This window comes from Notamacropus eugenii, chromosome 4 (assembly GCF_028372415.1).
Source record: "Notamacropus eugenii isolate mMacEug1 chromosome 4, mMacEug1.pri_v2, whole genome shotgun sequence".
NCBI lineage: Eukaryota > Metazoa > Chordata > Mammalia > Diprotodontia > Macropodidae > Notamacropus > Notamacropus eugenii.
This window is the reverse complement of record NC_092875.1, coordinates 39,305,084-39,328,381: the sequence shown is the minus strand read 5'-3', so window position 1 is coordinate 39,328,381 and position 23,298 is coordinate 39,305,084. Positions and strand designations below refer to the sequence as shown.

Below are 23,298 nucleotides of genomic sequence, written 5' to 3'. Positions count from 1 at the left end.
CCTCTTGAAACTGAACTTGGACTGTGAGAGCCCAGACACCTTTGAGATGAAGGGGAGGAGATGGGCTGAATCCACTGGATCACTTTAAAATAACTAGCAAGGAACATCGATAATGTTGGAGGAACTTTGGAAAGATGGACAAAGTAGTATACTGTTGGAGAGCTGTGAATTAGTTCAACTGCTATGGAAAACAATTTGGAATTGCAGGAGAAAAGTCACTAACTTACTCATAAGCTTTGATCTAACAGTCCCACTAGCCCAGGGTCTTTACTCACTGAGATCAAAGACACAAAGAAAGGCCCCATCTAGACAAAAATAGTTCTAGAAACACTTTTTTTAGCAGCAAATAACAAGAAAATAAGTGGGTGCCTATTCATTGGGGAATAAGCTATATATGAATATAATGGAATTATTATTGCACACTGAAAAAATAATGAACATGAGAAACCTCGGAAGAGTTGTCTGAACTGATGCAGAGCAAATGAAGGAGAAACATAAAAAGAGCACAGACATTGATGCCAATAAGTGTAAGTAAAAAGAATCTCAAAAGGAAACTCAACTGAATAACTGTAATGGCCAGTCAGGGTCCTGGGAGGGGGGGGGGAGGCAGAGAGGGAATGAAATATACCTGCCTCCTCTTTGTATAGGGATAGATAGAGCACAGGATCTGGAGTCAAGAAGACATAGGTTCAAATCCTGCCTCAGATACTTACTAGCAGTGTGTCCCTGGGCAAGTCACTTCATCTCCCTGAGCCTCAGTTTCCTCATCTGTAAAATGGAAATAATAACAGTGTTGCTGTGAGGATCAAATGAGATAATGATTTTCAAGCACTTAGCATAGTGCCTGGCACATACTGAGTCCTATATGAATGTCAATTATTATTATTAGTTATTATTAAAATGTTTAGCACCATGCCTTGGCACATAGTAAACCCTAAATAACCATTGTTATTATGATGACTAATTATACCAATTGAGGTAATAGTTGTGGAGGGCTTTATAAATCTTAGAGTGCCATGTAATGCAAACTATTATGATGATTATTAAAAAATGACCAAAGGACATTCCTGGGCCCCACTGGCATCTTTGTAATATCAAGAAAAACCAAAGAAGGCCCTCAGCACAGGAGGTAGACTCCATGGCAAAATTGCAGGAGAACAAGGATGAGATTCTCACAATATGGGCAAGCTTGAAGAGTCATGCTGTGCATCCACATCCAGGAGATCAAAGGCACATTTAAAGCTGCATAAGTAAAGGTCAATAGCCCAGAATGTTGGTGGTGACAGTGTCACTGTTGTTGAAAAGTCATTTCAGTCATATCTGACTCTTGGTGACCCCATCAGGGGTTTTCTTGGCAGAGACACTGGACTGGTATGCCTTTTCCTTCTCCAGCTCATTTTTACAGATAAGGAAACTAAGGCAAACAGGGTGAAGTGACTTGCCTAGAGTCATACAGCTAGTAAGTGTCTGAGGTTGGTTTTGAATTTAGGTCTTGACTCCAGGACTGGCGCTGCCCTAGTGTTCCTGTATTCTGTTCTCTTACATCAGTTCAGATAATTCTCCCTAGGCTTTTCTGTTCTCATATTCATCATTTCTTATAGCAGAGTCATGTTCCTTTACAGTCACATGCCATGATATGTTTAGCCATTTTCCAGTCAATGGACATCTATTTTTGTCTCCAGTTCTTTGTTACCACAAAAAGAGCTTCTATAGATATCTTTGGACACTCACATCCCTATATCAAAGCCTCCATTGAAAGAAATGTCGTTAAACCAAGTCAATTAGCATAAAATTAGCATAATCTGGTAGTATGGGTAACATTCTTCACCTCGAATTTCCCACTTCGTTCCAAAGAGGACAGAAGTCATGCATATAAAGCAATCATTTTTTAACCTGGGTCTGTGAGCTTGTTTCTTTGATATTTTGATAACTGCATTTCAATATCATTGGTTTTCTTTATCATCCTATATATTTTATACATTTAAAAATATGATGCTGTACCCTTTGACCAGTAATATCACTTCTAGGACTGTATCCCCAAGAGATCATGAAAATGGGAAAGGGTCCCACATGTACAAAAATATCTATAGCAGCTCTCTTTGTGGTGGCCAAGAACTGGAAATGAAGGGGATGCCCATCAACTGGGGAATGGCTGAATAAATTGTGGTATATTAATATAATGGAATACTATTATGCTATGAGAAACGATGAAAAGAAAGAGTTCAGAGAGGCCTGGAAAGACTTACATGAACTGATGCTGAGTGAAAGGAACAGAAGCAGGAGAATTTTGTACACGGCAACAACCACAGTGTGTGAGGGATTTTTCTAATAGATTTAATACTTCATTGCAATGCAAGGACTTAAAAAATTTCCAGTGGTTTCTTAAAGCAAAATGCTTTCCACATTCAGAGAAAGAACTATGAAATTAGATTGCAGAATGAAGTAGATCATTTTCAGTTGTATTATGTTTTGGTTTGTTTTATGATTTCTCCTATTCATTTTAATTCTTCTATGTGACATGACTAAGGTGGATATGTATGTGTAGAACCTATTTAAAATTGTATGCCATCTCAGAGAGGGAGTGAGGAGGTAGGGGGGAAGGGGAGGAGGGAGGGAAAAAAATCTAAGATATATGGAAGTGATTGTAGAACACTGAAAACAAATAAAATAATAAAAAATAAAAATTAAAAAAATAAAAACATGATGCTAAGAAGGGTCCCATGGACTTCACCACAATGACTACCAACAGGTCCAAGTGATCAAAAAGATCAACAATTCCTCATCTGGAGCTTTCAGGGAATTCCAAAAAGTCATCTAATCCAACCCCTTCATTTTATTCATGAGGAAACTGAAGCCTAGGGAAAGGAAGAGACTTACCCACCATTCCAAGAGGAAGTGTCAGAGGTCAGATATGAACTCATGTCTTCTGTCTCTAAAGTCTGTGTTCCTTCCCCTAATTTAATCTGCTTTCCCAGACCAAGTCTAGCCAATACACTTCAGCAGAGCTCCCCCATTCCTCAACTATCTCTTTGCTCTTTGGTTGGCAGTGGTGTGTCATAGATTGACTTTGTGACTTAGAGATCTGGTCTAATCTTTTTACACATGAGGAAATAGCCTCAGAGAAATGAAATGATTTGCTCAAGATCACACGAATTGTGTCTCTCTCCACAGCATTCTGCCAGGCGGTGGGAAGGGCCAATCTGGGGATTACCCAGATTGGTGGCAGCTTCAGCACTGGGGCTTAGGACCAATTGAACTGAATACCACTGGAATTATAATAAAAGCTTGGCTTCTTTCCTCTCCAGGTTCCATTCCTGACTTTCCAGGCTTCCTCTGCCATACTATATAAGCCTCTTTCTCCTGGCAACTAACTCCAATCAATCAATAAACATTTGTTAAACACCTACTACAAGTCAAGCTCTGTGTTAAATGTTGAGGATACAGGAAGAGGCGAAAGACAGTCCTTGCCCTCAAGGACTCCACACTTGGATTTCTCACATTGGAAGTACCCACTGCCATCCCAGCCCCTTCCTCCAATTGAGTGGTTCCTCCCAGAAGTTTAGTTGGAGCAGCGACAAGCATTCAAACTATGCTTCAGAGAGCACAACTCTGATGGGCTGACCTTATGATTCAAATGCGAAATGTATGCTTGCCAAAAAGACTTTTATGGAGAACTCACATGGGGCAGGCGATCACATGACAGTCAGAAGAAGCAATACAAGGACACTCTCAAGGTCTCTCTCAAGAACTTTGGATTTGACTGTGCAACATGGGAGACACTGGAACAGGATCGCTCAGCGTGGCATGCCCACATCAGAAAGGGTGCTGTGCTCTTTGAGCAAAGCAGAATTGAGACAGCACAAAGTAAATGCAGGATGCACAAATTTGGAGTACTCACCCCAAATATTCACATGGACTATTTGTACCCAATCTGTGGTAGAACATTCCAAGCTCGTATTGGTCTGATTGGCCACAGTCGGCCACATTGAAACTTCACTTCATCATGGTGATGTCATTTTGGTCCTCTTCAAGAATCAAGGACAACAACCACCACCACCACTTACTCCTCCCAGAACCTCCATCTTGAAGAAAACACTCAGACAAGTGGTATGTTCATTCCCCTCCAGGCTATCCTCTAGTCTGACTTTTTCTACCATGCCCCTACCTGGGAACCTTCTCCATTTGTTTCTCTCAGTGCCCCAACTTCCCAGATTTTCAGCTCCTTTTTTTTGTGCTGTCTTCCCCTCTTAGCATATAAGGTCCTTTAGGGAAGGGGTTGTCTGTCTTTCTGCTTGTATCTGTATTCCCAGAATTTAGCACAGTGCCTGGCATACATTAAGGGCTTAATTAATGCTTCTTGACTTGACTTAAAGATTTTCAGAGAATTTTTCACATACAGTATTATCTCACTTAAGCCTCCCAATAACTATAGGAAACAGGTGCTATTTTTAAACCCACTTTACAAAAGTAAGTGCCCTCACTAGTCTCCAAATCAAGTCTTTCTGACTCCAAGTCTAGGATTCTATCCATTTCACCACCTACTACCTGTACTATTTCTCTGCAAGATCAAGGGCAAACAGGTTCAAAATTTTGAACAAGGATTCATTCATCCAAGAAACATTTATGCAGCACCTACCATGTTCCAGGCACTGTGCTAAGCTCTGAGGATACAAAAAGAGGTGAAAGACAGCCAGCCCCTGGCCTCAAGAGCTTATGGTCTAATGGCAAAGACAACATGCAAACAAATGCGTGTGAAACAAGCTCCTTACAGGAGAAATAGGGAATCATTAACCGAAAGAAGGAAGGCACTGCAGTTAGAAGGGATTGGGCAAGGCTTTCTCCCAGTCCTTCAGTCCGGCTCTCACCATATTAGATGCAAGGACACTCATACTTTCTCTTGCCAATTCCTCCTTCCCAGTCTAAATGTGTAATCAAAAAGATGTCACAGGAAGATTGAACTGATACAACCTAAAAACTTCAAGTCATGCTTTCTACTCCCAAAGAGCTTGGAACAAAGGGCAAAAGTGAAACGGTTATTTTTATAACACATTCCAAAGACAATTCACTTTTTAACTGTAACTACCCACAAATTTCAAAGGCCAAAAATAATGACTTCTGGATGACTTGGGTAACCACTTCAAATCACTTTCATTTGAGGGGTAGGTAGGGGTCTGGACCTGGGATGTCAATGGTGTTGGGAACTTCCTTCATAGAAATTCTTCCCATTGATCCATAGCATGAGGACACTGATGGTTGAAATGATTTGTCCATAGTCACAGAGCTAATATATGTCAGGGGCTGAATTTGAACCCACTCTTCCTGCCTCCAAAGTAATCTGTCTATGCACCACACTGCGCACTCTTAAACAAGGGTATACTGGGTACTCATTTAGTGTATGATTACAATTCAGCTTACCCTCAATTATCAATGGACATGGAAGCAAGGGGGACAGCCCCAAATGGAATCCACTGATAACACAGAAAGCTTTGGTTTGGTCTCAATAAATATTAACTATGGGCCAGGCTCTGTTCCAGGTCCCAGAGATATACAGACAGAAATGAAACCATGCCTACACTAAGGGAGCTAACAATATCTGAGCTGATGCCCAAAAGCAAACGGGATGCATTTGAGGTGTGTCCTCCCTCCCTGAACACTCCCCTAAAGTGGGGTGGAGGAGGGGTTCAGTGACAGGCAAGGGGGAGAGGGGAAGAGGAACATACCTCTTGGGTAATCCACATATTGGATAATCAGTCTCTAACTAAAATATCTAAAATGGAATAATTTAGAGCTGGAAGAACCCCTCATTCTACAGAAAACATTGAGGTCTATGAGTGTCTTGTTCTAAGACATATAGCTAGTGAGATTCAAATCAAGCCCCAGGCACTTGCTAGATGTGTGACTCTGGAAGAGTCACTTCACCTTTCTCTGCCTCAGTTTCCTCAACTGTAATATGGGGACAATAATAGCACCTACCTCCCAAGGTTGTTATAAAGATCAAATGAGTTCATATCTATAAAGTAATTTGGCAAATCACAAAACCATATAGAAATTCTTTTGTTGTTTAGTCCTTTCAGTCACGTATGACTCTCTGACCCCAGTTGGGGTTTTCTTGGTTAAGATACTAAAGTGGTTTGCCATTTTATTCTCCAGCTCATTTTATAGATGAGGAAACGGAGGCAAACAGAGTTAAGTGACTTGCCCAAGGTCACACAGTTAATAAGTGTCTGAGATCAAATTTTACCTCAAGAAGATGTCTTCCTGACTCCAGGCCCAGCATTCTATTCTCTCTGCCCATGTAAAAATTTAGAGAACTATTAGTCCACCAGGACCTCCAGATCTTTTTTGGATGAAATACTATTTTCCTCCCCACACCTCATCTCTCTTTTATGAAGTTGGTTTTTGAACCCACATATGATCTCACTATAATCCAGGTCCTCTGACTTCAAATCCAGAGTTCTCTGCTCAGAATCTCCTTCAGAAAAATTAATGGATTTTGTGAAATTGAGGCAAGCTAAAGACCTGGACTTTTCCTGAGCAGAGTTCTTTCTGCTGGTTGCATGCTGATGGCTTCCTACTGGTTTGAATTAGAAGCTATCTCCACAAAGCGCTGGGAGGAGCAGCTTTTTTGTATTTATTCTGGACCCGCAGCCAGTGGAAAAATATCTTCCAAGGCATTTTTCTTGGCTTGGGGACCTATTTTACTTGGAGAACAATTGAAGACGATGAGCAGCCTTGGATGCAAATTCTACTTGACAACTTCTTGACTCAGAAATGAGGCTGAATAGGAAATTCCATATGGACTCTCATTTGCCTGGAGAGAGAGATGTATACAGAGCTGGGGCCCAGGGAAATGGGAATCATCGCTCCTTCTGCAAGTGCTACTAGATTTATCAATTGCCCCTCCCTCAATCCCCCCAAAAAATCAGCATTCTCTGAATGCATAAGGAGAGAGCCAAAGAACCCTGAGACTGGCATTCAGCATCTCTGGGACACTGCTCCAGGGCCTCACCCCAGTGTTTCAAAGTTCTTGAAAGGGAAGGCAAAACTTTTCAACGCTCTCAGCAGAAATTAGCTTTATTTGTCTTAAAATAACACAGGCCATAGCAACTCAGAGGCTCCTAGCAAGCTGTGACAAACCTAGTCATAAATCCCATTCGTTTCCATTTTTTCTAATTAAGCCCCAAGGAGAAGCCTCCTTCATTGCCAAAAACAGGATGCCACACAGACGGCCAAGCTGCTTTGGCTTGGGATTATATAAATAAAGTAGAGGAGGAAGTCTCAGTTTCTTCATCTATAAAATGGGGGTGATAATGCTCCTACTACCTACTACTCCACAGGGTTGTTGTAAGAAAAGTTCAGCGCTTTGTAATTAGAATAAGAACCAACCAGATGTATCATATACTGGAAAAAAGCCTTTGACAACTTGGAATATTCTCTGAAATGCTCCCAGCTGTGACCTCTGAACTAAGAAGCAGGAGACGGAACAAAGTCTGAATTTATTTATCACTGCTGTTTCAAGGGTTAGAAGTCCTCCAAAGAGGCATCCTCCAAAGCAAACTAGCATCACCCAGGATCTCTGCTATTGACCCCGTATTTCCTAGCTTCCTGCAAAACACATCTCGGGTGCCACCTCCTGATGTCCCCTTTGATGAGAGCTCTGTCTCTTGCATTCACTTTTCCCTCCTTTGCATTTCCTTATTTGTGTATAGGTCATCCCCCCAGCAGATTCTGCCATTTGAAGGCAAGGATTGTTGTATTTTTGTCTTAGTTTTCCAACATCAAACTCAGTCTTGTTGGTTGAATTGTGGCACACACCAGGATCTTGCCCTCATCAAGTTCATTGGACTACGAAGGTCCATTGGGGAAGGGATTGATTTTCTAGTAATGCCATGTTCAAGACTTCCTTTGGGGAGAGACCTCAAGAGGATACTAGAAGTCTCTAGGAGGAGTTGTTCTAGCAACCCCAAGTGCGAAATCCTTTTAGGGGGAATCCCCAAACCATTAGGAAACTATACTGTTCACTAGGGATGGTAGAAGGGTCACCAGAGGATTAGGGTTTGTCCCTCTAGTGACCCCAAGCTCCATTCTCTTCCAGGGAGAATCCAAGTCCACAAGTCTAGAGTTAGACTGTATAGGCACATGGAAGGAGACTGGGAACATACTGGAGAGTGAAGGAAAGATGACCTGTAGTAGAAGAGAGGGAGGAGGTGTCCCACAGGAGACAAGAGAAGGTTTGGAGCAGGTGTTCTGGAGAATGAGATGAAGACTCAATTGGGCAGGAGGTAAAGAATTACCTTGCTGCAGGAAGGCTCCAGGTGAGATTAGGAAACATAAAATCAGCATGCAGTCTTGCCTTGCTCAAGATCTTCTCAGCAGCATGTCAGGAAGAGGAGATGAGGCTGATGGAGAATATAATCCAGGGTGTAAATGCGGCCAGAGGTGAGTAGTTGGAGGCCAAGGGAAGAAGGGATTATAGATGGTAGAACATTTAACTCATTAATTAGAAGGAAAAGACTGAGGGTCTTTATTAGAAGGTAAAGAAGAAAGAGAAGCCAAAGAAAGGGGGGGAACTTTTTTCAGTTTAATGATTTAGGGGCAGCTAGGGTTAGGGTTAGGGTTAGGGTTAGTTTTTAGGTTAGGGTTAGGGTTAGGGTTCCTGATCTTGGAATCAGGAAGGTTCATCTTACTAGCTGTGACCCTAGGCAAGTCATCTATCCCTGTTTGCCTCAGTTTCTTCATCTGTAAAATAAGCATTGAGAAGGAAATGGCAAACCATTCCAACATCTTTGCCAAGAAAATTCCAAATGGAGTTATGAGGAGTCAGACATGACTGAAACGTTACATCAACAATGACAACGAAACATCTACTTTGCGTAAGACAGTGTGGCATGGTGGGTAGAGAGTCAGCCTTCAGTCAGCTAAGGTTCAAGTCCCACCTGTGACCACTCAGACAGTAATGCTGGGCGATCACTTGACCTCTCAGGGCTTTAGGCAATCCTCTGTTGCAAAGAAGATCCTGACCTGCATGGATAGAGTTTCCCCACCTGGGCATTCTTAACCAATAAAATCACAGGTCAATCCCCATCCCTATATCCTACTTTACACAACGCACTGAATCTATTATACTATATCATATAGACTTAGTTTGTTGATAGAGCTCATTAAAGGCAATTCCATGTAAGAAAAGTCCTTAAGCCACAGGACCACATCAAAATATCAGTGAAATCTGCTATTAATTGTTTCCCATGTTTTTCCTCTCCTTTCTTAGTAATTCAATTTATTCACAGAATGCCTTTCAAACCACTGAACCAATACCTAATGAGAAACTCCTACTATTATGTGCATGTGTATGAAATATACTATAATACCCCAAGGACATGTGATTTCACCTGAACACATTGCCATTCAATTTAGTTCCATTAGATAAGCCTGTAGGGTCCTAAGGTCCTAGATTTAAAGTGGGAAGGGATCCTAGAGATTATTAAGTCTAACGTTCTCTCATTTTATAGATAAGAAGCTGCTTACTGGGAGATACAAGATAGACACATACAAAAATAAGCAAGCACAAAGTATTTTTATGTGTTGTTCAGGCCTGCAAGTTCTCATTAGCATAGGGAGCTCCAGTAGGGAATGCCTTCTATCAGGGGAATTCTACAACCTTTGTAAAATTTGCTAGTCATAGAGAGCTTCCTGGGTCACTTAGAGGCAAGTGACTCACCCAGGATCACCCAGTCAAGGAAATCACAAATGACTTTGGTAGGAGATGACACCTGACCTGTGCTTTGACAAACAATAGCAATTCTAAGACACAGAGGTGGAAAAGGAGGGCATTCCAAAAGGTAGAGAGCATGGATTGTGCAAAAACATGGAAACCAGAGATGAAATGTGTCCAAGAAAAAGCAAATAGGCCAGTTTAATGGGTGCATAGAGTTTCCATTAAAGGGAAGAATGGGAAACAAGTGTCTTTGGGTACACCCATAGTTAAAAGGCAGAGCACGGATGTTGATCCCACAAAGGAGACTGAGAGGAAGTGATCAGACATGAAGAAAGGGAACAAGGTGCCCAGGCCAGAGGCAGATTATAAAGGACTTGAAATGAGTGTGTTTTATCCCAAAGATAATAGGGGGCCAGTGAAACTTCTTGAGGAAGAGAGTGATTGGGTCAGACCTGAACTTTGGGAATAACAATTTGTCATTCGAGTTGAGCTGGGATCAGAGAGGGGAGGACCTGGGGCAGAGACACTAATTAGAAGGCTATTTCAGTAGTCCAGGCTAAAAGGGATGAAGGTCGGATCTAAGGTAGGGATTCTTTGAAAGAAGAGGAAGGGATAGATGGTGAGGAGGTAGAATCAAGAATACTTGGCAGCTGATGGGCATAGGGGCGAGAGGGAAAAGTCAAGGCTGACTCTAACCCGGCTAACTAGAAGGAGAGGATGATTCCCCTAGACCAGGGCTTCTTAACTTTTTTTGTACCAAGGATCCTTTTGACAATCTGGTGAAGTCTCTGGGATTCTCAGAAGAATGAATTTTTAAAATTTAGGGACTAGTGAAAGCAAAGATGCAATTTTTTACCCATCCAAGTTGAGAGACCCCTAGAAATCCCTGGACCCTGGGGAGGGGATCTGTGGACCCCAGGTTAAGAAATCTTGTCTGCCAACACACAATTAATTCATTAGAACAATTAATTGGTCAACAAGCATTTGTAACAACTTCCTGTGTGCTAAGCATTGTGCTAAGCATTGAGGATACCAAAAAAAGTTTCTATTCTCAGGAATAGAGAGAAGACAACATGGAAACAAATGCATACAAACAAGGTAAAGATAGGATAAATTGGAGATAAACAGCAGAGGGAAGGCACATGCATTAAGGGAGATTGGAAAAGGCTTCCTATAGAAGGTGGAATTTTGGCTGAGACTTGAGGAAAGTCAAGGAGGCCAGGAGGCAGAGATGAGGAGGAAGAGGCATGGGGCACGGCCAGGGCAAATGTACAATGTTGGGAACCACAGTTTCTTGCATGAAGAACCTCAGGTGGTCAGTGTCACTGGACAGGACAGTGACCAAGGAGGGGAAGGAGGTACAAGAAGGCTGAGAAGATAGGAGGAGGCCTGCCTCTGAAAGGCTACAGATGCCAGAGGATTTTATATTTTATCCTGCAGGTAATAGGGAGCCATTGGAGTTTATTGAATAGGACAGTGACATGTACAAAGCTGTGCTTTGGGAAAAAAATCAATTTGACAGTTGAGCGGATGATAATTGGAGTAGGGAAAGATTTTTACTGACCAGTAAGGTTTTAGAAAGACACAGTCTCTGGGATAAGTACAATCTGGAGTGGAGAGTAAATCTGTAGATGAATATGGTAAGAAACAATAGTGGTAGGGGGGAGGGGCTGCAAAGTTTCCATGAGAATTCATTGGTTTTCGCTTAATTACCTCTCATCCCACTCCATGGACCTACAAGCTCTCACCAGGGACGTATTTTACAAAGCAGAGGAGAGTCATCCATCACCCCCAAATAACTCACAAAGACAGAGGGAACATTGGAAGACCAGGCTTCTTAATTAGACTGAGCCATAGAGAGCACAGGTACACATTCCTCATGTTTCTGTTGGCTTCACGGCTCTCCCAAGAGGCCCACCAGACACTTGAATGGACTGTGGGTCAGAAAGAGTAATTAACGGGTTACAGATGACTGTATGAGCGACCAAGTGGAATCTTCCACTGGAGAAGACAGCCCAGAAGGTCAGAGCCGAAACTCCCAGGATGACCTTAAAAGTGAAAGCTCATCTCTTCCAGCTCCTAGGGTTTCAGGGTAATTTGATTCTCATAAATCCTCATTCTCCTCATCTTTTCCTTTTTCTTCTTCCATGTCTTAACCTCTAAATACTATTCTTCTGAGAAGGACCATTCTTTCCAGGAGCAAGCACATCAACACTACACAGAGACATAGCTAGGAATTTTTTTCATCTTGGGCAAAAGACTTAATGGGTACCATGGGATGGGAGAGGAGTAGAGAAACTAGAGGGGCAGTGTGGTGTGGTGGATAGGGTAAAAGACTTGGAATCAAAAAGATCTGAGTTCCAATCTCATCTACTAGTTAGTTACGTAATGGGCCACTAGGTGACTCAGTGGACAGAGAGCCAGGCCTGGAGTTGGAAAGACTCCTCTTTCCAAGTTCAAATTTTGCCCTCACTAGCTGTGTGACCCTGGTCAAGTCACTTAACCCTGCTTGCCTCAGTTTCCTCATCTGTAAAATGAGCTTGAGAAGGAAATGGCAAACCATTCTAGAATCTCTGCCAAGAAAACCCCAAATAGGGTCATGAAGAGTCAGATATGACTGAAAATGACTCAAAAAAAAAAAAAAGCTATGTGATTCTGGGAAAAGATCACTTCTTTTTGCTGAAGTTTCCTCATCTATGTCATGGAGTTGGACTAGATGGTCTCTAAGGTCCCCTTGTACTCCAAATTTGTGATCAAATAACCTTGTTCTAATGAGCAAGATCCACTGGATTATAGATTCAGAGTAAGAAGGGTGCTTAGGGGCCATTGAATCCAACACCCTTATTTTACAAATGAGGAAACTGAGGCCAGAGAAGTTAAGTGACTTGCCCAGCATTACACAGATAATAAGGGATAGAGAGGATTTAAACCTAAGTCCTCTGTAAGGCATGAAGATGGCAGATTCACAGGAAGGAAAGGCAGAATTCTAAGGAAGAAATACTCTTCCTTGGAGGGCTAGATCCTTCAGGGAAAAAGTCCTATTTGCCCTTTGCTAGTTACACCTCTATGACTACAGACCTTCTTATTAGATAACTGAAAAGGAAGAGCACAGGGCAATGGAAAGATTGTGGAATTTGAAGTCAAAGGGTTCAAATTCCATCTCTGACACTCACAGCTTTCCTGATCCTGGGCACAGTGCCTGGCACATAGTAGGGGCTTAATAAATGCATATTGACTGAATAATTGATTGATCTTCAAAATGAGGGGATTTGACCAGATGGTCTCAGAGATCCAATGAGCTCACTGGCGACAACACTAAAAAGCTACAGAAAGCAATAAAAAAGAATGAGGAATTGTGTGTGTGTGTGTGTGTGTGTGTGTGTGTGTGTGTGTGTGTGTGTGTGTTAGGGGAAAAGGGGGGGGGATGAATGACCAAAACAGGGAAGCTATCACAATACGTGGATGTCATATGTGAAAATGTATTAAAAGTTCCCAGAATCCTCTATGAAGAAGGATTCTAATAAATAAAATGCTTGCACCTGGCTCTTTCTGAGTCGAGGAAAAGTTCCAGAGGCCAACTTTCCTGTTGTCCTCGCCAATATCTGAATTTTACGTTTCCTTCATTGCCTTTGTCCCTGGTTTTCATCAACAGCACTGGCTCCTGGATACTCAGGCTTTCCTAGCACGTTACACTCGAAGTCTATTTCAAGGCCTGCGCTGGATGGATGGGAATCGGCCGCCATGATGACAGATTCAATACTGGTGGTGGGGAGCCTCAGCGCCCAAGGGCAAGCCAGGATTTCTGCCTTCCCTTAACCCATTGTGATTCAAAGGACTGATCAAAACGTGATAGGAAATTCAAAATGCGGATCCCATAATGTCAGCACCTACTTCCCAGGATGATCATGAGGATCAAATGAGATAATGTCTGTAAGGGCCTTAGCACAGGGCCTGACTCATAGTAGATGCTACACAAATGCTGATTGTTAAGTGAACAGTGAGTGCGGAATAAATATTTTTTTAATGTGGATTTCATGGCTTCTAGTAAACGATGCTGCTTTGACTCAATTCAATTCAAATAGAAGTCAATTCAAATCAATAAATTTAAGACTGCAATGGTACTTTTGGGACACACTGTAAGTATCATATGCCTACTATGTGCCAGGAGCCAGAGAAACAGACCAAGTAATAAAATAGTCTCTACCCTCAAGTCACTTACGTTCTACAACCCCACACTTCTTTTGACCGTAGCAGGCCTTTGCTGTTCAATTGTTACCATCATGGCTAACTCTGTGACCCCATTAGAGATTTTTCTGGCAAAGATACTGGAATGATTGGCCATTTCCTTCTCCAGCTCATTTTACAGATGAAGAAGCTGAGGTAAACAGAATGGAGTGATTTGTCAAGGTTCACACAACTAGTAAGTGTCCGAGGCTGGATTTGAATTCAGGTCTTCCTGACTCCAGGCCCAGCTAGGTGGAGTAGTGGTTGGAGACCATCTGTTGGAGAAATATGATAAAGGAGATTCTTGCTCAGATATAAAATGCTGGTTTATGCGGTCAATGAAGGCCTTTCCAACTCTGAGCTTCTGGTAGTACAGTGGAAAAAGCATTGGCTTTATAGGTAGAAGACCTGAGTCCTAATCCTAGCTCTGTTAACTCTACCTATGTGACCTTGGAAAAGTCACTTTGAATCTGCGAGCCTCAGTTTCCTAATCTGTAAATGAGGATTTTGGACTAGACCTCTCAGGACCCCTTCCATCTATCTCTCCATGACCCCATGACTTTTATGGGCCTCAGCTTCCTCATCTGCAAAATGAAAGGGTCAGACTCAGTCTCTTCCAACTCCAAATTTATGATCCTGTGATTCTTGGACTCTATCTGCAAATGACCCCAGGAAGGTCAAGAAAGGGGACAAGAATTCTCATTGCCAATCTGACCAGAGTGAGCTCTCCTGCAAAAGACTGGACAGCTAAGCAATTCTATAGCAGATGGTGAGGAATTTTCCCCTGGGTCAGTGTTTTCTGAAAGGAAAAACAGATGTCAGAATTCTGACTTTGGAGCAGCCCCCTCCCACTCATTAGGTCGTAGGCAACATTCTGTACCACCCTCTCCTCTCCTCCTCTCCCCTTTCCCTCCTCCCTCTTTTCTCCTCCACTACCTTCTCTAATTTGTCTGTTATCTATTAAGTACCTGATACAGAAGAGATCCTGTTGTTTTCAGAATAGAGGTCAAGTCTAGTCCACTTCTCCAATCAACTTGGAGTTTGGGAGGAAAGGAAGACAGAGGGAAAAAACATGAAACAATTGAAGGTTCCTACACCATGGACGTTGTGGGGAAGGGTTGTACAGAAATCTTTAGAGTAGACTCCTTACCAAGCATGGTGGCATCTACTTCACTGCCAAATTACTTTGGTGGGAAATACTCTTTTTCGGTACAAGCCTTCACAGAATCACAGAATTTAAGGGGTTGGAAGGATCCCCAGGGGCCAAGTGGTCACAATTTGAACCAAGACTCCCAGGCAGAAGGCTTCCCTGCCCACCAACAAAGCCATTCAGAATGAATGTACAAGTATTGACCTACTATGTGCCCAAAGCTATGCAGGATTCAAAAGGAGAAGCTGGTCCTAGCAGATAAGGAGCTGACACCCTAATTAAACAGAAAATCATTTTCTCAGCTCATGCCTAAAATTCACAGCCTCCTCCCCAGAGCCATAACTAAGGATTCTGTGCCAGGGACAAAGTTGGGCTTGGAGGTTTACAGAGGACAGTCTGCCCTGGAAGTACACAAAGTAGGAGATACAGAGGAAAGTCCTTAAGTGTTGTGACCACACAGAGCAGAAGGAGGGAAGGAAGAAGGCAAAGAAGACAGTTTACCCTTGCTGGGCAACTGTCTCTCCTACACCACTATTTCAGAAGGGCCCCAACCACACTCCACTACATTCTTTAGCCTTCCATCATCTTCTGGACAACCTCACCAACCACCTAGCCAATACCCACCTACATTTTCCAACCATCCCCTCCTTCCCCAGTCCTGGCACCACAATCACATCAACCCTGCCACTGTTCTCAGAAAGCCTGTGCCCCTTTCCTTTCCTATGGCCCCACTGTCTGGTAACTTTCAGCACCAAAATGTCCCCTCCCTGTCCACCATTCCCCAAAACATTGTCACTTCCTCTTAATATAATATAAACTCTGTGATGGCAGGAATTGTCTCTGATCTTATGTTTGTATGCCCTATGCTTAACCCAGTACTTGGCACATAGTAAGGCTTTAATAAATGCTTTCTCATTCATCCATTCTCAAAGGAAATAAAGGGGAAATGGCCAAGGAAGCAGAAGGCCAATGTAAGAAGAGTTTGATGTAACCCAAGCTAGGACTGGCTTTTTTTATGCCACGTCAACTTGCTATCTCATATCAAACTTGCAGTTTGTGGAAATCCCCAGATTATTTTCAGAAGCAATGCCAATGGAATCAAGCACCCCCCATCTTGTACTTGTCAAGTTGACTTTTTGTGCCCAAGTGCATGACTTTATCTTCATTGAATTTCCTCCCGTTAGATTCAACCCAATCCTCTAGTGCCTGTCAAAGTGCTTTTAAATCTTGACTCTCTATGTTAGCTCTCTCCCTCCCAGCTTATTTATCAATTAACAAACATACAGATCACCTATGACTTTATCCTAGAGCTTGTCAAAAATATTAAATACAGATCCCTGAAGTATTCTACCGGAGACTTACTGCCATCTTGACATTGAATCATTAACAATGACTCTTTGAGACCAGCCATGCAATCAGGTCTAAATTCAATTGATTGTATTGTTGGCAAATCCGTTTGCAAATCTCTCTATCTTCTCCACAAGAATAACATGAGGGACTTTATCAAGAGCTTGGCCAAAATTTAGGTGAACTCCATCCATAGCATTCCCTTCACGTACTACTTTAATAACCCCATCAAAAAAACAAAAAAGAAGTGAGGTTTAGGGTGGCACAACCTATTCTTAATGGAGCCATAATGGTTCTTTGTAATCACCACTCCCCTTTAGATGTTTGCCAACTTTCTCTGATAGAAGTCAAACTCAGTGGCTTCTAGGTGGAAGAATTTGTTCTTAAAAAAAAAAAATTCAGGACCACATTTGTCCTCCAATCTTGTGATACCTCTTTTATTTTCCCCTGGACCTTCAGGGCTCCAGATGGCTTCCATCCCTCCCTTCCCTTCCTTCCCACCCCCCATCTACTTCAGTAAAATAAGCAACTTCCTTTCAGAAGCATTTAAAATGAGCAGAAAAATACACACCTTGAAACAATCCATAGAGCCAAGAAAGATGGCATCCCTTCTGGAGGGACATATTCCAACAAAAAAATAAGCTTCCTATTTCAACACTGCAATTAGAGCCAGCATCAATTTGACCACTTAAGTTTCTCTTTTGAAAAAAAATAGAAACCCACACCCTCTGCCCTGGTCTTGAATAGCTCCCTACTCTACCAAGAAGGCCTCACCCTCAACTAGACATGGGCACGTGCCCACTTTCTTTCCCAATCAGCTCCAATTACCTCTACCATTCTCTCCATTCCATATTTATTGAACACCAATTTTATGCATGCAATTTAGAGCTGGGAAAGTCCATCTGCTCCAATACTCTCCTTTTATATCAAAGAAAACAGAGGCTCAGAGAGGGAGAGTCATTTGTCCTAGGTCACACAGCTATTAAATAGCAGATATCTCACCCAGGTCATCTGACACCACATCCATTGCTCTTTTCTGCTACAATGCTACCTAGACCACCCCTCTGGGTTCCCCCACTGGTCTGTCTCAGCATGGCACCAGGATGAACCAGGTGAACTCTACCTCTTCCTACATGTGTTACCTTGGGCAAGTCATTTAACATCTCAGGGACCTCAGTTTCCTCATTTGTAAAATGAGAGGGGTTGGATGAAATGGGCTCTGAGGTCTGTTCCAGGAGACCTCAAGGATCCTCTGGGGTCACTAACAGATCTTCTTCATTCCCCCAAGGACCAGGCTAGCTCATCTGAGAGAGGCTCATTCACCAGATTGGCATCAGCAGGATGAACTGTCTCAACCACACCCACTTGAATGTCGCTGACTAAGCTAGAGAATTGATCAGCCAGCTTCTTACTACAAAGATGTAAGTGAGCCAGGACCTACCTTTAAAGCAGCTTACATTCCCTCTGAAGGAGTACAACCTGTTGACAGATGTGTGCACAATAAACACAAAGTGATGGGGGTGGGTGCCTACCCCCTGGAGAAATCAGGAAATGTTTCCTTATCTGAGTTAAATCTTGAGAGGACCTTGAACTTTCAAGAAGCATTAGGGAATGAATACCAGACAAGAGGTATGGGCAAAGGCCAGAGGCTGGAGATGGAGATAGAATTCCATGAAGAAGAAATCAGCCCAGTACGTTACCAGAAAGTCATTAGAACTCAAAGCCTGAGTCCCTGAAAAATCTCCTCCCCTGAGCCACCCTTCAGTTCCAGAGATACTGGAGTAGTTTGCCATTTCCTTCTTCATCTCTACACGGCCACTAGACCCAGATGACTGGAGAGGAGAAAGTAGGTTGGTGACCTTGTACAGCTCTCCTCTCTTAAATCCAATTCACTTGCAAGTCATGGCATCACCTCCCTGACGTCATGGTCCCCTTCGAGAATGAAGGACGAACAATTCCTGAGATATGCTCTACTGATATTCCCCATAAAGCATACTTGAAAAATAACAGATTCCCAAGTAACTATTCATTCAGGTCTACCAATTTAATTCAACTGACATTTATTGAGCCGCTATTTAGGGGCTGGGAATACATAGAGTATATGAAGAGAAGGAATGGGAAATGAATCTAGAAAGATAATCCAGACTCAGATGGTAAAGAGTTTTAAGTGCACAATAGAGGCATTTACATTTAATCCTAAAATCAATGGGGAGCCATGGAAGCTTCTGGAGCCAGGGAGTGACCATGGTCAGGCAAAAACAAAATTACATTTTTATTATGTAATATTATATTTTATTATTAATTTATATTTTATTATTTAATTATATATTATTATATTGGGCATATGTAAGAGATGTACAGGTAGAAATGATGGTACATTGGAAAGAGCTCTGGTTCTACAGTCAGGAGCAGGGTTGAAGCCTCCCTTTTGATGTTGATTACTTGTGTGAGTCACTTCTCTGGGCCTCAGGTCCCCAATCTGTTAAATTAAGGGGATTGAACTAGATGGCTTATGAGGTCCCTCCCAGTTCAGAAATAGATGACTGTATGAAGTAAAAGCAGGGGATGCATCATGAGAGACTTCCCTGAAAGACTGTGCCTAGAAGGATGCTGGGAAGCAGAAAGGGCAGAAGTGAGGAGGGGGGCGATCCATTAGGAGGGGGGCCCCCATGAGCAGAGGCCAACAGGCAGCATTTTCTCCTGACAAGCTTGTAAGCACACACTGTTCAATGCTTCCAGACCACCTGGCAGCCCCCACAATTCTGCAAAATCTGTCCAGTGCACAAATGCCTCGAAGCAGGTCAACACTAACTCCTTCATCTCCTCAGATCATCTTTGATCGCTGGGCTCTGATTTCTCTCTACCCCTCCTTCTCCATTACCAGCAGTAAAATGAAACCGACTGAAGTTAGTACAAGACCTCATTTCATTCATTCAGAGCTCTAACCAGCAGCACCTGGGAGGGCTTTGTTCCAAAAACCCTTGTGGGCCGTGAAAGCAAAGGGAAGAGAAAAGGAGACAGAACAACAGACCTCCTTTCCATCTCAGCCCAGATCGTAGCTGGCCCTCCCTCCTACAGCCCTTAGTTGACAGGGTATGATTGTCTCATTCGATTCTCACCACTACCCCATGAAAGCAGTTTGTTCTTCTTTTTTCAGATGAGGGACCTGAAGCTCAGTTGACAGCCACAGTCACACAGCTAGTATCAGAAGTGGGATTCAGATCTCTGTCTCTCTCCTGATTCTGTATCTTTGCATGCCTATTGCACCACACTGTCTGAATATTCCTAGAAAAATCCAGGTGTCCTGCAGCATCCTCTGACTCAGCTACACCAAGTGGCAAACATTAGTATGCAATCTAAGGATCATTCAAAAGAACGAAGGATGTCTGGTCTGGAGGAGAGTACACTGGGGCCGTGAGAGTTGTCTTCAAGAGTTGGAAGGGTTGTCCCCTGGTCTCTGTGACCCTAAAGGACAGACCCAGGAGCAGGGGGCAGACAAAGAAGTCAATTTAGCCTTGATATCAGGAGAAAAAAAGATGAGAGAGAGAGAGAATTGGGAAGACTCAGAGTTTGAATAAAGCCTCAGATACTACCTGTGTGAACCTGGGAAAGTCACAACCTCTGTCTGCCTCAGTTTTCTCACCTATAAATGGGTAAAATGATAACACTTACTGGAATTTAGAGCTAGAAGTGACTTTAGAGGCCATTGAGATGAGGAAGCTGGGCCAGGAGAAGTGAGATGACTAGTCCAAGGTCACATGGATAGTAAGTGAAAGAGCCAGAATGGATACAAGTCTTCCCTGAATTCATCATAGTCATTTCTTAATTTCTGTTCCATTCATCTGCCATATTTGGGCCAGTGATTCCCCAATCAATGGGCACCTACTTGCCCCTCTATCTTTGTTGCTGCTGTTAACAACATCATAATAATAAACATTCACACAGAGCTTCCAGGTCTACAAAGGGTTTTCCATAGGTTAGGTCACTTGCTATCACAAAGGGTTCTCACATCAACTAGGGCTGTTGTAAGGATCAAATGACATAGTATTGGCAAACCTTAAAGTGCTATATATGCTATGAATAATAATAACCAAATCTATTTAGATTTCAATGTCCTTTATGTAACCTGGCCCCACTCTAACTGTCCTGTCTTCTTACTCATTAGTCCTCCCACATACTCTGAGATCCATTTACTTGAACAAGATCCCCCTCTGTCTTGATTCCAAACATTTCCATTGGGTGTCCTCTGCCTTTAGACTGCCCTCTCTTCCTCTCCACCTTCTAACTTCCTTCAAGCACCTTCTTCAAGAAGCCCTTCTGGGTCCCCCTCAAGGCTAGTGCCTTCCCTCTCAGATTGTCTCCAATTATCTTATTTCTATCTTATTTATACACAATTGTTTGATTGTTTTCCCCTCTGTTAGATTGTAAGTTCCTTGAGGCAGGAACTATTTTTTTTCCTGCGTTTCCCCAGCACTTAGTACAATGCCTGACATACAGACACTTTAAAAAATGTTTTTGACTAGACTTGTTGAGAGAAACGTAGATCAAGTCATTTAACCTCAATTTTCCTCAGTTTCTTTACCTGTAAAGGAGGGGGTTGAACTCCATGGCTCCTAAGGTCCCTTCTCACTACAAATTTATGACCTAAAAAGTATCTAGTCCAATCCCTCATTATACAGGTGAGGGAACAGAGGCCCAGAGAGAGCTAAAATGACTTGCTCAGTCATACAGATGGAAAACATTAGAAGCTTCATTTGAATCCAGACCGAATAAGGAAAGTTTTAAGAGCAGCCCAGCCGAAGAGCTGCCCCATATCCAAAGGGAGGAAAGGCCTTCCAGCCTTCCCAAATTCGTGAGCTTTCTCTTTGATACTGAGCCTACTCTCCTTAGGACTCTGTATATACCTCAGGTCAACCTGGCGCAGACTTTGGGCGGAAATGTTTTGTATCAATTCTTCTTATTCTACTAATATATTTTTAAAAAACCAACCCTTTCTAAAAGCTGTCTCACTCACTGATAGTAATTGATAATCATCATTATAATAGCATTTAGATTGCACTTTAAAGATTCCAAAGCACTTTTAGATACATTATCTCATTTGATCTGCACAATAACTCTGAGAGAAACGTGCTATTATTATTAGGAAACTGAGACATATAGAGATTAATTGATTCACTAAGTCTCTAAGGCTGGATTTACATCCAGCCCTTCCTGACTGCTATACCACTAGCTGCCTCTAATCATGGCAGGAAGCATACTTGGTGGGGGCTTGCGAACTGTACAGCATTATAAAAACCAGCCATCAGTCTCTCAGGGCTACCCCTAGACCCCAGAAGAATTGCAATAGCTATGTTCTGGGGACCTGACTCCTCACTGTGAGTGAGAGTTAGGACAGTAGCTCCAGAATATGTGCTTGATCTGCACGCTATCTTCCCTTACTAGAATGTAAGGCCACCAGTCCTGGAGTCAGGAGGACCTGAGTTCAAATGTGACTTCAGACACTTGACATTTATTAACTGTGTGACCTTGGGCTAGTCACTTAATCCTGAATGCCTCACCAAAAAAAAAAGTAAGATCCTTGAGGTCAGGAACTATGTTTTGCCTTTTAATGTAGTCCTTTGTGCCTGATATGTAATAAGCACTTTAAAACACTTGTTGATTGATTGACAACACCTATCAGGACCTCAGTTTCCCCCTCTGTAATATTAGGAGATTGAACTAAATGGTCGCTAAATGTGAAATCCTATGAATGCGGGACAAGGAAGCCCACACAACTCCAAAGAGGATGAGTCAAATTGACTTGATAAAGAAATTCCCTGTTTCTTGCAGGCTTCTGAAGCCGGTGGGAGCTTCATCTCAGCTCTGCTGTGTTTGGCTGCCCCCTGGCTTACATTCAGTCCTCACAAGCCATCAATCAGTCATTCAGCAAATACTTTTTAATCATGGTGTTCCAGGCACTGTGCAAGGTAATGGGGATACAAAAGCAAGACAGCTGCTGCCCCAACGAGCTTATATCCTACTGGACAAACACAGATAAATAAACACAGGTCATACTGCCTGGATCTCACCTCTTCTACTTTACAAAGTACAGACAAAGAGAATGCCAATCATCGGAGGGAAGCTCTTCCCAGGAAATGTCTATGAAAGTTGTCTGCACAGGAAATATCTAGGGAGGGAGAGGAAGAGGAAAAGCTGAGCTGACCCATTTTCTCCTCAATAAATGTCTCATGTGGGCTATTTTTAATTACATTTCCTGATTTAGTTTTGGAGTCAACTTTTCCTCCCACTCTCTCTCTCTCTCTTTCCCACTCTCCTCCCTTCCCCTCCTTTTGACCTTCTCTCATATCAGCCTAACAAGAATACACCATCTTCCTTTGTTGGTCTGTGACCAGGGGTATGCTGGTAGATGTTTAACAACCAGATCTAAACAAAAACCAAAAACCCAAGCACATTTTAAATTTAATCTTCATTAGTAACATTTTATCCACCCCTGAATTCTAGACCACAAACAGAGCAAGAAATCACGTCCTGATTTGTAACATGGGCAGATTTCTGAGCTATAAATAATCATGCCAAAAATTTAACAACTGGCTCTCAAATACTGTCTGATCTGACTCCAGTTCACCCATCTGTAACCCTCCCATTGATCTCTTTGTCCAGACCAAGACAATTGAATCCACTTCTGCTCCCCCTTATCAACTTAGCCCTCACCTCTTCCCTCACTAGTTTCCCTTCTTGGTCCTAGCTGGTACCTCCTTTCTCCCATATTTTTTCAGGGCCTCCACCCAAGGCTTACCACTAAGAAACAGGGCTCCAGGATCCAATCACAGATAATCCATTTTGCTGGAGACCTGGGGCAAAG

The 23,298-nt window shown here is 42.6% G+C and overlaps 1 protein-coding gene and 1 long non-coding RNA gene across 8 annotated transcripts in view; one reads left to right on the top strand and one right to left on the bottom strand.

Annotated features, from left to right (window-relative positions):
• Positions 1-23,298, bottom strand: part of LOC140499363 (uncharacterized) — a 121,796-nt gene that overhangs the window by 38,223 nt on the left and 60,275 nt on the right. For 2 of the 7 annotated variants that reach the window (XR_011965411.1, XR_011965407.1), the window contains one exon: positions 714-768. The exons of the other annotated variants lie outside the window; for them this stretch is intronic. The gene's annotated coding sequence lies outside the window, so the exon portion shown is untranslated. The remainder of the gene's footprint in view (positions 1-713; positions 769-23,298) is intronic. 7 annotated transcript variants of the gene reach the window in all.
• On the top strand, positions 8,315-13,745 carry LOC140499367 (uncharacterized). The gene is made up of 2 exons (XR_011965419.1): positions 8,315-8,439; positions 13,368-13,745. It is a non-coding gene; the product is annotated as an uncharacterized lncRNA (long non-coding RNA).